Source organism: Ovis canadensis, chromosome 26 (genome assembly GCF_042477335.2).
Source record: "Ovis canadensis isolate MfBH-ARS-UI-01 breed Bighorn chromosome 26, ARS-UI_OviCan_v2, whole genome shotgun sequence".
NCBI lineage: Eukaryota > Metazoa > Chordata > Mammalia > Artiodactyla > Bovidae > Ovis > Ovis canadensis.
Genome location: NC_091270.1, coordinates 44,779,067 through 44,792,075, shown reverse-complemented (window position 1 = coordinate 44,792,075; position 13,009 = coordinate 44,779,067). Strand labels below are relative to the sequence as shown.

Genomic DNA, 13,009 nt, shown 5'->3' with positions numbered 1-13,009 from the left:
AGACGCCTGGCAAAATTCATTAGTTAAGATAATAAGAGTGAAGACCATTTAAACGTGCGTAACAGTTTGGTTTATGAAGCTGTTAAGTACTGTTTCATCCATTATAAACTTTTACAAAACTCAAAGATGTAATCAGGCAGGGGAAATCATATATTCTTCCATGATTCCCTAAGGTTTGGGCTTAATAAATTGCTATTAAAACAATGATAAAAATAACTAATGCTTGTCTTGAATTTTTCATTCAAAGACCCTTGAGTGACTCGTAAAACATTAATTTATTTTCCCTTGATGCCCAAGGCCTAGATAAAGTTTATTCAACCTCTTTTACAGAGGGTACCATTAAGGCTCAAACAGATAAAATGATAAACTAAAATTCAAAACAAACAAAAAACTACAGCAGAATTGAAAGCTAACAAAGAATATACCCTAAGGTTATTGCTTCTCAAGTCAAAGTCAAGTCAGAATTTTCATTAAAAAAAAAAAAGACTGTTGCCTCTTTTATTACTTTGCCCTAAGCATATCTCGATTTGATTCTTGGGTGGCAAGTAAGGCAAATGTTCATGGCTAGACTTGATTATTGCTTCCCAACTGAAGAATCTGTTCTGGATAAAAATAAAACAGCTATGGAGAGAGAGTAGAACTTGGAGGCAGGCCGCCTGGTTTTAAGAAGTGGCTCTGTTCCTTCACTCTGTGAACTTGTACAAGTCACTGAATGGACCCAAGACCCTCCCAGGTGAGGTAGGGATAACACTGCTATTTGGAGGAAAGGAGATGATTAATATCAGAGAGAAAACATCTTTGCCAACTTTATAGTGCTGCCAAATATTATCTCTTTTTTTCCCCCGGATCTTTCCCTCTTGTTCGTTGCAATCAGCCCTCCCCTCCATAGGAGCAAGGGCTTGACTCCAGGAGCCCTAGCTCACACCAAAATCCTCGGGTGCTCAAGCCCTTTATGCAAAACAGTGACCTACAGTGGATGTGGTTGGCCCTCCTTACTCATGGATGCAAAATCTGCAGATGTATTAATAAGATCTGCAGATGCAAAGTCCACAGATACAGAGGGCAGACAGTATATGCTATGATGTGGTGAGAATTAGTCCCATCTCCCAATAGGCCCACCATATTTTTTGCAAACACCTTTAGGACTGTTCTGAAGCCTTTGTCTAACGGGTCAGTAGGATGCCCAGTCTCAGCACCAGGAAAACAGAGGGTATGTTAATAAATAAGCACGTCCCTCTCCGTCTCCACATTATTACCTCTAGTGAGACATCAGAATGTGATCCGCAAACTTGGCCTAAACCTGTCAGCCCAGGAGGAGACAGGTTTTTAAGACGGCCAGGAAGAATGGAAAAGGAGAGGCAGTAATGGGTTCTCTTCCCTCTGTCCCTTCCCCATTTGGGTCAGGTTACCATCTCCCCTGTGACATCACTGCCCACCTGCTCCCTTCAGCCCTCATTTCCATTATTAACCGCTGCCTCCGGGTCCAAAGAAAGGCCTCTACAGCAGTCCAGCTTCCCACCGCAGTGTGAACATCCCAGCAACAAAGAGAACTGAGAGGGTAGGGGTGGGGGAAGTAAAACGGAGAGAAGCTAGTATTATCTTGGGGACTTTAGCTCTCCGGTGAATTATCCCTGAGCTTGCTATGTGCACACAGAGCAAAGGAACTAAAAGAACCACTGGCTTTAAACAAAGCATACGAGGTTAAACAACGTATCGTGTCCTTTAGGCTTCATGGAGCGGCTGTGCCTAGGTGGAGAGGGTTGTGATGTTAGGAAGTGGGTAACAGGAGAGCAGCAGGAAGAGGCAGCTGTATTTTATTCAATATTCTTTTTCTCCCCTCCCTCCATCTTAAATATATCAGGGATGTAGCTACAAAGTGCTTCTTACAGTAGGTGCAACAGCGCCACCTAGAGGCCAAGAGGTAGTAACTGTCCCTCCAGCCCGGGATAGGCCAGTACTGAAACAGATTACCCCAGTCCCCTGGCACTGCCTTAATTTAAGGAACCTTCCTCCCACTGGGCTCGACCCCAGCTTCCCCGGAAGGCAGTCCGCAGACAAGACTTGGAGGAGCTGCCTGCAAAGCCAAGGATGCCAGGGCCGTCTTTGCTGACAACATGCAGCACAGGGCAGCTCCTCCTGAGTGTAGTTCCTAAACATAAAAGCAGAAAGGACCTTCTGGAGTATAGTCTCCAGGCCTCCCCTACTCCCATCAAAATGCAAATTTCCTGTAGTTTTTCCTTCCTCTGTCCTATGCTTCGCCTGTTAGGATAATTCATGCAAATTTTATGCATTTTGCTCAGAGGCATCTAATTAGACAGATTAGCTTGAAGACTCAGTAACCTTCTATTTTATTCTTCTAAAAAGGAGGTTTTGTCAGTTAGGAACCTCTCACTCTGACTGGGCAGCAGGCTCAGCCTGTTGGCCTGTGAACTAGAGCTCAGACATCTGCCCGCGTGCGAAGTCCGCAAACACCTGCATTTTGTGTGTGTATCATCATACGCTTGCATTTAGGGGCGCTCCTATGCCTTCACGTCCAAAGTCTAGCACAAATGCATAGGCGTCAGTCAGTGCACCCAAAGTGCCCTTTTCCACGAGCCAAAGGGAAATGAAAAGTTAGCTCACAAAGGTCCAAGGAGTAGGAACACCTGATTGGCATAAGCACCGAACAAAGGAAATGAAAGAGAAAAACATGCCTACATGTCCTCCTTTGTTCCGAAAATGAATTCCAATTCTTGTTGGCACGCTGCCAGCCTGCATTCCAGAAGAAAAAGAAAACTCACTTATCAGGGAAAGGTAAACCAGAGACCGGGAGGCTAACAAGCTCTCAAATTGACAAAAGCATCATGGGTTGCCATGGAAAGAGATCTTTTTAAACTGTGAGGGTCATTATCCCCTTCCTTTCAAAATCCACCAGGTGTGTCAGCTGAGGATCTCATTAGACAAACAAGATTTCTCGGAGCAGCATCTGGAATGACCTTCCAACACGTTTCCTTCCTTGAAGAGTCTGCCAACTCCCAAGAGCCATCCATATGTGCATCTAAGTCCCCCACTTGGATCAAACTCCCTGAAACAGACACCCGCTCTCCCAGCACACAGCAGTCAGTAAAGCTTTTGGGTCAGAGAGCACAAACTCACCTGCCTGTCTATGCCATTTGACGGCGGCCAGTTACCCAGAGATGGTTTCAAGTTGCAGAACTCCACTTGCCTATCTGTAAGGAACAGCCATTACTCAATTTCAGCCACTTGTCACCCAGAGGCACGGTACTGCTGGATTGTTTTTTTAACAGAAGTTTCCCTCATAACTCAGTCGGTAAAGAATCTGCCTGCAATGCAGAAGCCCAGATTCGATCCCTGGGTCAGGAAGATCCCCTGGAGAAGGAAATGGCAACCCACTCCAGTATTATTGCCTGGAGAACCCCATGGACAGAGGAGACTGGCGGGCTACAGTCCATGGGATCCCAAGAGTCGGACACGACTTAGCGACTAAACCACCACCAAAATCTGTACGTGTATGTGAAACTTCCTGATTTTTAAATGCTGGTAGCAATTTTTTTTAAAAAATGTAAAACCTAGTGCTGAGCCAAATAAAACTTGACCAGAGGCCTAATTTGACCTTGAAAATGCCAGGGCAACCCGTGTCAGATCATTCACAGCCCCTGAAAAATGTCTTCCAACCCCAACCAACTCATACTTTCCTTGCCTACTGAGGGCAGAACCTTTCAGATTTCCATGCTTTTGTTTATCCTGCTTCACCTGAGTTGGTCTTTCCTGCAGTCTCTGCTTGTCAAAATCCAATATCAAGGTCCAACTCAAATGTCAGTCTGTTTGTGAAGTCTGCCAGGATCACTGCAGTCAAAATTAATCATTCCTGTAACACTTGGTTTTTATCTTTTTTTCTTGCACTTAGCAGATCAGCCTCACAGGAGGGGTAAGCAGTGCTGGTGTGAGTCCCATTCGTGAGTCCTGGAGGCTTTGTATTTTATCCAATACATCCTCTCTCTCTGCCCAGTGCCCAGCACGGAGCCTGTGTGGATGGTTGGTTCAGATTTTCTTTGGGCAAGTTATTACATGAGAAGCAATACATGCAGTTCACTGACTCAAAAAACTAAAAAACTCAGAACACTTCAAACATATTTAATTCAATCCCTGCCTTGCATTAATCATGTCAGGTGATCAGATGATAAATCCAGAGTACTTCTGAAATTCGGTTTATTGTTGTTCAGTTGCTAAGTCGAGTAAACCCATGGACTGCAGCACTCCAGGCTTCCCTATCCCTCACCATCTCCTGAAGTTTGCCCAAGTTTATCTCTATTGCATCGGTGATACCATTCAATCATCTAATGAAATCGGGTCTACACCTTATTAGCTATTCAAATAAGGTGCATCACTTTGCCAGACCCCAGAGATTTGTTACTATTATCATGTATATTATGACTTCCAAAGTTTTTTCTCTTTTTTTTTTTTTTCATGCTTTCATCCTATGTAGCCACTACACTTTCTGGCACAGAGAAAGTGAAGTGAAAGTTAAATTGCTCAGTTGTGTCCTACTCTTTGTGACCTCATGGACTATACAGTCCATGGAATTCTCCAGGCCAGAATACTGGAATGGGTTGCCATGCCCTCCTCCAAGGGATCTTCCCAACCCAGGGATCAAACCCAGGTCTCCAGCATTGCAGACGGATTCTTTACCAGCTGAGCCACAAGGGAACCTCAGCACAGGGAAAGGATTCAATAAAATATTTACGGAGTTTAATCATCATCATTGAAACAATTCTCTAATGAGCTACTACTTAAAAAAAACAGTACACTCTGAGGTGGTGATGCAGGCAACGCCCTCTAACAGCTACAATCCCATTGGAAAGCAAAATATATTTAAGTGAAAAAAAAAATTTAAACACCATCTATAGGTGGTAAATGCTGGAAGGTATTTCTTGAGCTCCATTCCCATGGCATGCCTTTTGCTAAATGCTGGGAATCCAAAGAGAGCAAAAGGCAGTGCCCACCCTCGTGGAGATTTGAGTATTACATAGGGGAGTTCAAAATGGAAAGGTCATTGTGGACTGAGCCATCGGAAAAGGTGCAATTTGAAATCACAGGGAGCGGGAAGCAAACTGATGCCGTATTGTTTTAACGTTGGAGATGTTAATGGTGCTACTGCTACTGCTAAGTCACTTCAGTCGTGTCCGACTCTGTGTGACCCCATAGACAGCAGCCCACCAGGCTCCCCCATCCCTGGGATTCTCCAGGCAAGAACACTGGAGTGGGTTGCCATCTCCTTCTCCAATGCATGAAAGTGAAAAGTGAAAAGGGAAGTCGCTCAGTCGTGTCCGACTCTTCGCGACCCCATGGACTGCAGCCCACCAGGCTCCTCCATCCATGGGATTCTCCAAACAAGAGTACTGGAGTGGGGTGCCATCGCCTTCTCCTTGTTAATGGTGGGAGAATGTCAAATAAACTGAAATGTTGCAGAAGGGAAAATATTCTAAAACAATGTTACTCAAACATCCCGGTGGCCTTTCTGGAACACAGAAAAGTAAAAATTCCTACCTCTGAACCTTGGGATCATGCCTAGCTATGACCAACAGTGATAATCCAAGGGAATGATGAGTCAGGCGGTGTGAGGTCCAACAGGAAGACCAGCTCTGCCTGGTGCCTGCGGTTGCCCTTGACTCTCTCCATTCTGGGGACATGGGTGCTGAAGGAAGGAATGGATGAGACAGACCCCCTGTTCTACCCTAGCATCATCTGGCTTCTGCCTTTCATGTCTCAAAAACACTGCTCTCTATCTATCTCAGTCCAGGCTGTATCTATCTCAGGCTGCTGTAACAAAAATACCATTACCTGGGTGGCTTATAAACAGCAGAAATTTATTTCTCACAGTCTGGAGGCTGGAGAGTCCAAAGTCAAAATGCAAACGGATTGATTCTGATGAGGACATTCTTCATGGACAGCTAAGCTACCTTCTCCCTGAGCCCTCACATGGCCGAAGGGACAACTTAGCTCCCTGGGTGGGCCCTTTTCTTACAATGGCACTAACCCCAATTATGAAGGCTCCACCCTCATGACCTAATCATTCCCCAAAGGCCTTGCCTCCTAATGCCATCACTTGGAGGTGAATTGGGGGGAACACAGATGTTCAAACCATAGAAGTATAGAACTCCCATCTCTCTCATGGAACACCTCAGTCTATTCACAAAATTTCCAGTCCCTGGGTACAGCTTCCCTTTAGGGGATAAGGAGAGGATTATAACTACGACCATGACCATTGTTCACCCCTTCTGTTGCCCAACTTGCATTTGGTCAGTTGGTCAGGGAAAGCACGGACAAAGGAGTAAGAATAGTCTTGGTTTCAGTGTAAGTCTTTCTCTCTCTCCCTCTCTTTTTTGTCAGCCAAGCCACATGGCACATGGCATCTTAGTTCCCTGACCAGGGATTGAACCAACCATGGATGGAACTTGTTCTCCCTGCAGTGAAAGCACAGAGTCTTAACCACTGGATCTCCAGGGAAGTCCCAGACTTCCTCTTCCAAGAGAATAAGTTGGTATCATGACATATATTTGCCTTAGCCCACGAAACAGAACAATCCATCCACAAGACTTGAATGTGTATAACTTATAACTATCCTATAAAACAAAGAAAATGCAGTTAAGGAAATAAGAAAGAATGAGAAAGGGGGGTAGTGGAAGAAGGGAGATCAGCATAACAGATAAAAAAAAAAATAAGGATTTATTGAGAGAATCTGAGGTGCATCTGGGAGTTGCTGGAAATAAAAAGATGAGGAAAGGAGGGAAAAATAATTAGATAGACTCAAATCCCTGCTTTGCAAGCCCATGCTCTGACAGTAATTTATTCTTTAAAAAAAAAAAAAAGAGGCAGAAGGAGATCAGAAGATGGGAAAGAAATAATCAACACAGAAGTGAAGGTGTTAACCTGAACAGATTTCAAGCTGAAACAAAGAGTTTATATGATTAGCTGTAATTACGTGGAGATGTATAAACATCTTGGACAAATGGTACCCAGTAGAACTCTAGCGCTTCCTAGTGCCTTATTAGTTTAGTCTTTTGATATTTATTTTACGTTCTGCCAGCAAAATTTTTTGTCCTAGATGATGTGTTTGGCAAATCCTTTATTTGGGATGCTTCCTGATTTCAATATTTTTAGCTGCAGTGGTTTTTTAATCACAAGGGTATTGTTTCTAAAGCAATTATTTTATGTGCAACCAAAAGCAAAACTGAAGCCCAGTCCAGATTCATCTGTCATCCTCTAAGCAAGGGGCACAGCAGGAAGAGGCAGAAAACTGCCCTTGAGGACCGGAATGCGAAGGGATCTCAGATTTTTCTTATAACACATGGTTGGCGGTGACCTTTACTGCTCTCACCCAGTGTCGTTGATTGAAAGTGGCAAACTGCAACTTCATCTGTGTTCATCAGAAATGGAGTCTCATTTACTCCTCCCACCTTGAAATCGAGCCTCTTTGCAATCAGCCAGCTTTCTGAGTGGCCTACGGTTTGGATAAGAGGCACAAGAACTAATGTCTTTCTAGAATGAAATGTAATGTCTTACCGTTCAATTGTTTTTCTGAGGAAGCAGTAGCACCCTTGGTTTGGGGTACAGAGGCTTGGAATTAGCACCTGGAAGGAAGAAGAGCTGAAACTTCCCAACTGATCTCATCTCAAGCCATCTCTAGACCGACATCTTCTTCAAAGCCCCCCTCACAAAGGGACAGGAACAAATCCATCCGTTCCCTGAGGTCCCTGTTGCTGGTTTCCATTGCCACTTCCCCCACAGTCTTTTTCCACCCAAAAATGATGGGGAAAAGACAGGGTCAAATCCTTTGTGGCAAGGCAGATGTACACACAGCCATCAGCAGGTAGAGAAACAGCCCTTAAAGACTGGGTTCCAGGGTCACCTCCATGTTTCAAGCCCACATCCAGGCATCAGGTTGCTTCTGTCACAAAGTGCTTCCTTCCAAGAATATTTAAATTGATTCAATAAAGGCATTGTTCAGAGAGGAAATGTGCAGTACAACCAGCGCAGTCATTTCTACAGCAAACGAATTACGGGCTGAAGCACAATGTGAAGCCTCTTTTCCAATTGTCCGTGGGAAGGTGCTCATTTGGAGTCATTACCTCATGCGTCTGTCAGAGGGATCTGCGCCAGGCCGTAATGAGGCACGTTCGTTTTCCTTCGGAACCGGTGTTTGGTGACTTGGCTCTATCACAGCTGTGAGACTGTGGTTCAAGTAGCTGCTTCAGATCCAGCTTTCCGTCTTTCTAGAAAGTTCAAAGCCAACCAGGCTACAGTTATCAGGGCAGATTTTAAAACCCGCAAGATTTTAAAACAGTTAAGAAAGGAGAGAGAGGGGCAATCCCAAAAAAAGAGTTTTCTTGGGGAATCCCGCCACAAACTGAAGGCAGGAGTTGCTGCCCTTAGGGGTAGGAGGGAAGGTCCTGGCAGCTGCTCTGGTTGCCTCAAGGAAAGTGTATAACACCAGATGGGCAGGGATCCTGAGGTAAAATAGCCCAGACGGTCTCCATCCCAGCGTTGATTTGATTCTGTCACTGTGTCCCTTCTGCTCAAAAACTCTCCACGGTCCCACTGCCTTCAGAATCATATCCCAGCACAGTGACAAAATGGCACCAGCCTACCTTACCTGCCTTCCGTGTTCCCCCTCTGTGACAGGTATCTTCTGTCCTGCCCTCCAGACCCGCGATCTGCCTGTCTTCACAGACTCGCATCCTGGGGGCCTGACCTGTGGGATCCCACCCAGTTCCCGCGGGAGGTGGCTTCCTGGTTGGGCTCAACCAATAGGGAGAGAGGGGCGGAGCCAGGCAGGCGGTGGGAGGGTCGCGGCTGAGGCGTCCGTTGTCCTAGTCTGTTCTGTTTCCTTCACCTTTAATCCAGCTGCGCCCCTCTTATAAAGGGCAGTGCTCCCTGAGAGGCGGCTCCCTCTACACTGCGATCGCTGGTTCTAATGACCATTCTTTCACTAAGTTCACTGCGCTTGCTGGTTCAAATGACTATTCTTTCCCTCAGTTATAGAGGATGAGGTTAATAACCCTCCCTCTTCCGTCACCCCTCTGCTTCAGGTTACCCATTAACAGATCATGCTCCTCTTATCTATTTGGAACACTTCATCTGTTGGGACTCTCTCTTTCCCTCAGTCTGCCTCCTTCTGGATGAGAAAACTGAGTCTCAGAGAGGTCAAATTGGGAAGTTCCTCAGGACTTGAAGCTAATAAGTCATTGAACCAGGGGTTGAACCCCACCAGTCTAGCTCCAGGAACTTCTAGGGTAACCCCTGCCAGTAACACTAGGCTGGAACTGCATTGTCACCTCCACTCCCATCAAAGTCCTATCCACCCCACAAGGTTGGGGTCAAGTTGCCCCCTCCCCAAGACATCTCCCTGACTTTGTATCTCCCTTATAAGTTCAATTTCTACAAAGCAGAGTGTCTGTGTCCTCCCCTTGGATACATAAAACACATTGTTTCACCAACCATGTCCTTTCAGGATTCAGGGGTTTGTTCTTGTTTCTCTGATGGACAGCAAAGCTCTTGGAGGACAAAATTTGTGGCTTCCAAATAATTCCCGTTGTCCTTAGCCCATTGTAAATACAGTGGCCTGTATTTGCTGAATCCATGAACAGGAAGGATTTCTATGGCTATTTATATTGCCTGTCAAAACGAATAATTGCCCCAGCAATTCTTCTTAAATTTAAACTAGGGGGAAAAAAAAATGAGCAGTGAAGAGGAAGGTGACAAACTCTAAATAAAGAGCAGTCACCTGGGAGCCTGTATATTTCCTTTACAGCAAAGCTTGCTTAAGATTCCAGTGAAAGTCTTTTCTGAAGAGCTGTTCTAGCTTGGTAGCTACAAGACAAATTTCTAGGGCTAGATGGCCAAGTTCAAGTCTTGGTTCTGCTACTTGTTAACTGTTAATATTAGGAAACGTAGCTAGTCAAGCTCTATGAGCTTAGTTTTCCCATCTATAATATGGGGAGAATAGTAGTCCCCACCCCTATCTTGTGAGGGTTAAAGAAATTAACACAGAGAAGCACAGAATCTGATATACTGTGTTCAACATATGTCCTTTATGTGCAATGGTAACATGATTATCCTGTCCTGTCAGAACTTCCCGGGACTTCTTACGACCTGGAAATTTCCAGGAAAGGCAAGGCAATACTCTCTAGTGTTTATTTACAAAGACTCTTACCTTAAGGAGTTAATAAGCTCCATAGACTTAATCTCAGTCTAGTGAATAATGTGTTGATGAAGTATTTTCATGTACAGTTGGAAAAAATGGGGAGGGCATTTTTGGTGTATTAGATACTATTTTACAGCTGAGGAAACTGAGGCACCAAAAGCATGCTGCTGCTGCTGCTGCTGCTAAGTCACTTCAGTCGTGTCTGACTCTGTGCGACCCCATAGACGGCAGCCCACCAGGCTCCCCCATCGCTGGGATTTTCTAGGCAAGAATACTGGAGTGGGCTGCCATTTCCTCCTCCAATGCATGAAAGTGAAAAGTCAAAGTGAAGTCGCTCAGTTATGTCCAACTCTTAGCAACCCCGTGGACTGTAGCCCACCAGGCTCCTCCATCCATGGGATTTTCCAGGCAAGAGTACTGGAGTGGGGTGCCATTGACTTCTCCAAAGGCATAGAAGAGCCTAATTATATGAATGTTGACTTGGTGCCTGCAGTTCACCCAGCTGTGTACTCAGACTGGTGGAGGAGGCAAATAGACAACACACCACCTGTCTAAGATGGCCCAGTACAGCAGAGTCTGAGCTCTGACCTGGTTTTTGACACACCGCCTAGTACTCAAAGATCAAGAAGCAGCTTCAGGAACTTCCCTGGTGGTCCAGTGGTTAGGACTCAGGACTCAAAATATAGGGAGCATCAGTTCAATTCCTGTCCAGGGATCTAAAATCCTACATGCTGAACCGCACATGTTTTGCCAAAAACAAAAATGAAAACTGCTCCACTTTTTGAGAACAAGCTATCAGTCTCTTGAGAGGTGGATGGGTAGATATCCATCAAAAGAAAAAAAAAAAACTATGATAAAGCTGGGGCCACTGCAAATCCACTGAATAATCCATCTGACCCTGATTTGCTCTTCTGTTCTACGCCTTCCATTCAGCCAGTCACCCCTTCTGTGTTGAAATGCTGATGGGTTGAGAAGAATTCCTTGACAGGAGAGCAAATAAAGCAACTTCCGTCCTTGATGGGTCTCTTTCTTCTTTATAATCTTACCTTTTTATTACCTTCATTAAGCATGGCATGCACAGAGGACCTGAAAAAAAAAAAAAAACGAGAAAGAAACAATCTGAGTGTGGGTTTGGCAGCCGCTCTCCTTCCCTGGAGAACTGAGCTTATACACATAGTTTATTACCTTCGCATGCTCCTGAACACTGCTTACAGCCATATAATATCTTCTGGTGGGTAAATGAGGAACAGCTCTCTCTAGTCTGTCAATCAATTCTATTTTCCCCTTGAATCAAGGAAGTTAACAGCTTACCCCTCTGACAGCTGAGGCAGGGTTTTCTTCCTGCTTTCCTACCAGGATTCTCATAGCAGGAGGAGGAAGAAGAAAAAAGCTGTGTCCTAGAATTGCCTTGACCCTGTAGCCACCAGAAAGGGGAAAGTCAGTACACATTCCTGTAGCATCACTAGCTAGAATGTGGTTGCTGAAAAGAAAAAGCATTCACCTTTAACTAGAGCTTGGCTGAGGCGAAAATGGTGTCCTTTCATTAGGGTGATCCAGACAGACTCCAGATTGCAAAGGGCAAGAGGATAGTGAAAGAATAAAAACAGAAAATAGAGGGACTTCCCTGGTGGCTGAGTCTGGTGACAAAGATTCAGCACTCCCAGCGCAGGGGGCCTGAGTTCAATCCCTGGTCAGGGAACTAGATCCCACATGCAACTAAATACCCAGTGCAACCAAATAAACATAAATAAATAAAAAAATTTTTAATGGACAAAGGATATGAATAGACATTTTAAAAAGAAAAGAAAACAGAGACACATCAAGGATAAAACTATTCATCTCCCTTTCTGAGAAAAGGTACCCCAGCCCATGCTGAAGAAATGTCTGGTCATCTTTAATTTTGTCGTAGTTATTATTTAATACTGGTTATATTCTCTGTGCTGTACAATATATCCTTGCAGCTTGATTATTTTATACATAGTAGCTTGTACCTCTTAATTCCCTTTCCCGAATATTCCCTCCCCTTCCCGCTACCTGCTGGTAACCACTAGTTTTTTCTCTGCATCTGTGAGCTTGTTTCAGTATTGTTCACTAGTTTGTTTTACTGTTTACACACGTGATATCATACAATATTTGCCTTTCTCTGTCTGACTTGTGTCACTAAGCATAATACTCTCCAAATCCATCCATGTTGCTGTAAACGGCAAAGTTTCATTCTTGTTTAGGGCTAAGTGGTATTCCATTCCATTTCCTCTCTCTTTCTGTCTATCTGCCTGTCTGTCTTTCAGTCTATCTGTACAACACATCTTCATCCATTCATCTGTTGAAAAGCCACCCATTTCATACTGAAGAAATGTCTGGTCATCTTTAATTTATGTCAAGTTTTACTAAACCACTACTGCCTATAAAGTATTTGACTAGATTCTTGGGAGAAGAGATGCAGAGATAAACAGGAGGGCTTGTCATCTCTCCATGGTAACATGTGGACCTTACTTCCTTCATATCTTTGCCCAGATCCCCCCTTCTCAATGAGGTCCACCCTGACTATCTGCTATTTTTATTTTTTAAATATTCATGTATTTATTTATTTGGCTGTGCCAGGTCTTAGTGGCAACATGCAGGATCTTTTAGTTAATGGCATTCAGGATCAAGTTCCCTGACCAGGAATTGAACTCCAGCTCCTTGACTGGGAGCATGGAGTCTTAGCCACTGGACAACCAGGGAAGTCCCCTGACTGCTTTTTAAATGCTGCCACTGTCCCCCTCCAGCACTCCCGATACCTCTTATCTTAGCATTTTTCTTCCC

General features: G+C 44.6%; 1 long non-coding RNA gene across 13 annotated transcripts in view; it reads right to left on the bottom strand.

Moving 5' to 3' along the window:
• LOC138430868 (uncharacterized) overlaps positions 1 to 8,764 on the bottom strand; it is a 173,725-nt gene extending 164,961 nt beyond the window's left edge. For 7 of the 13 annotated variants that reach the window (XR_011253421.1, XR_011253419.1, XR_011253427.1 and 4 more), the window contains exons 1-3: positions 8,654 to 8,764; positions 8,130 to 8,273; positions 7,564 to 7,631 (exon numbers count right to left, since the gene is read on the bottom strand). This is a non-coding gene — a long non-coding RNA (uncharacterized lncRNA). Of the gene's footprint in view, positions 1 to 3,135; positions 3,210 to 7,563; positions 7,632 to 8,129; positions 8,274 to 8,653 lie in introns of all 13 variants that reach the window. The other 6 variants (XR_011253424.1, XR_011253418.1, XR_011253422.1 and 3 more) reach the window with 2 other exon arrangements.
• Between the last annotated feature and the right edge of the window lie 4,245 nt (positions 8,765 to 13,009).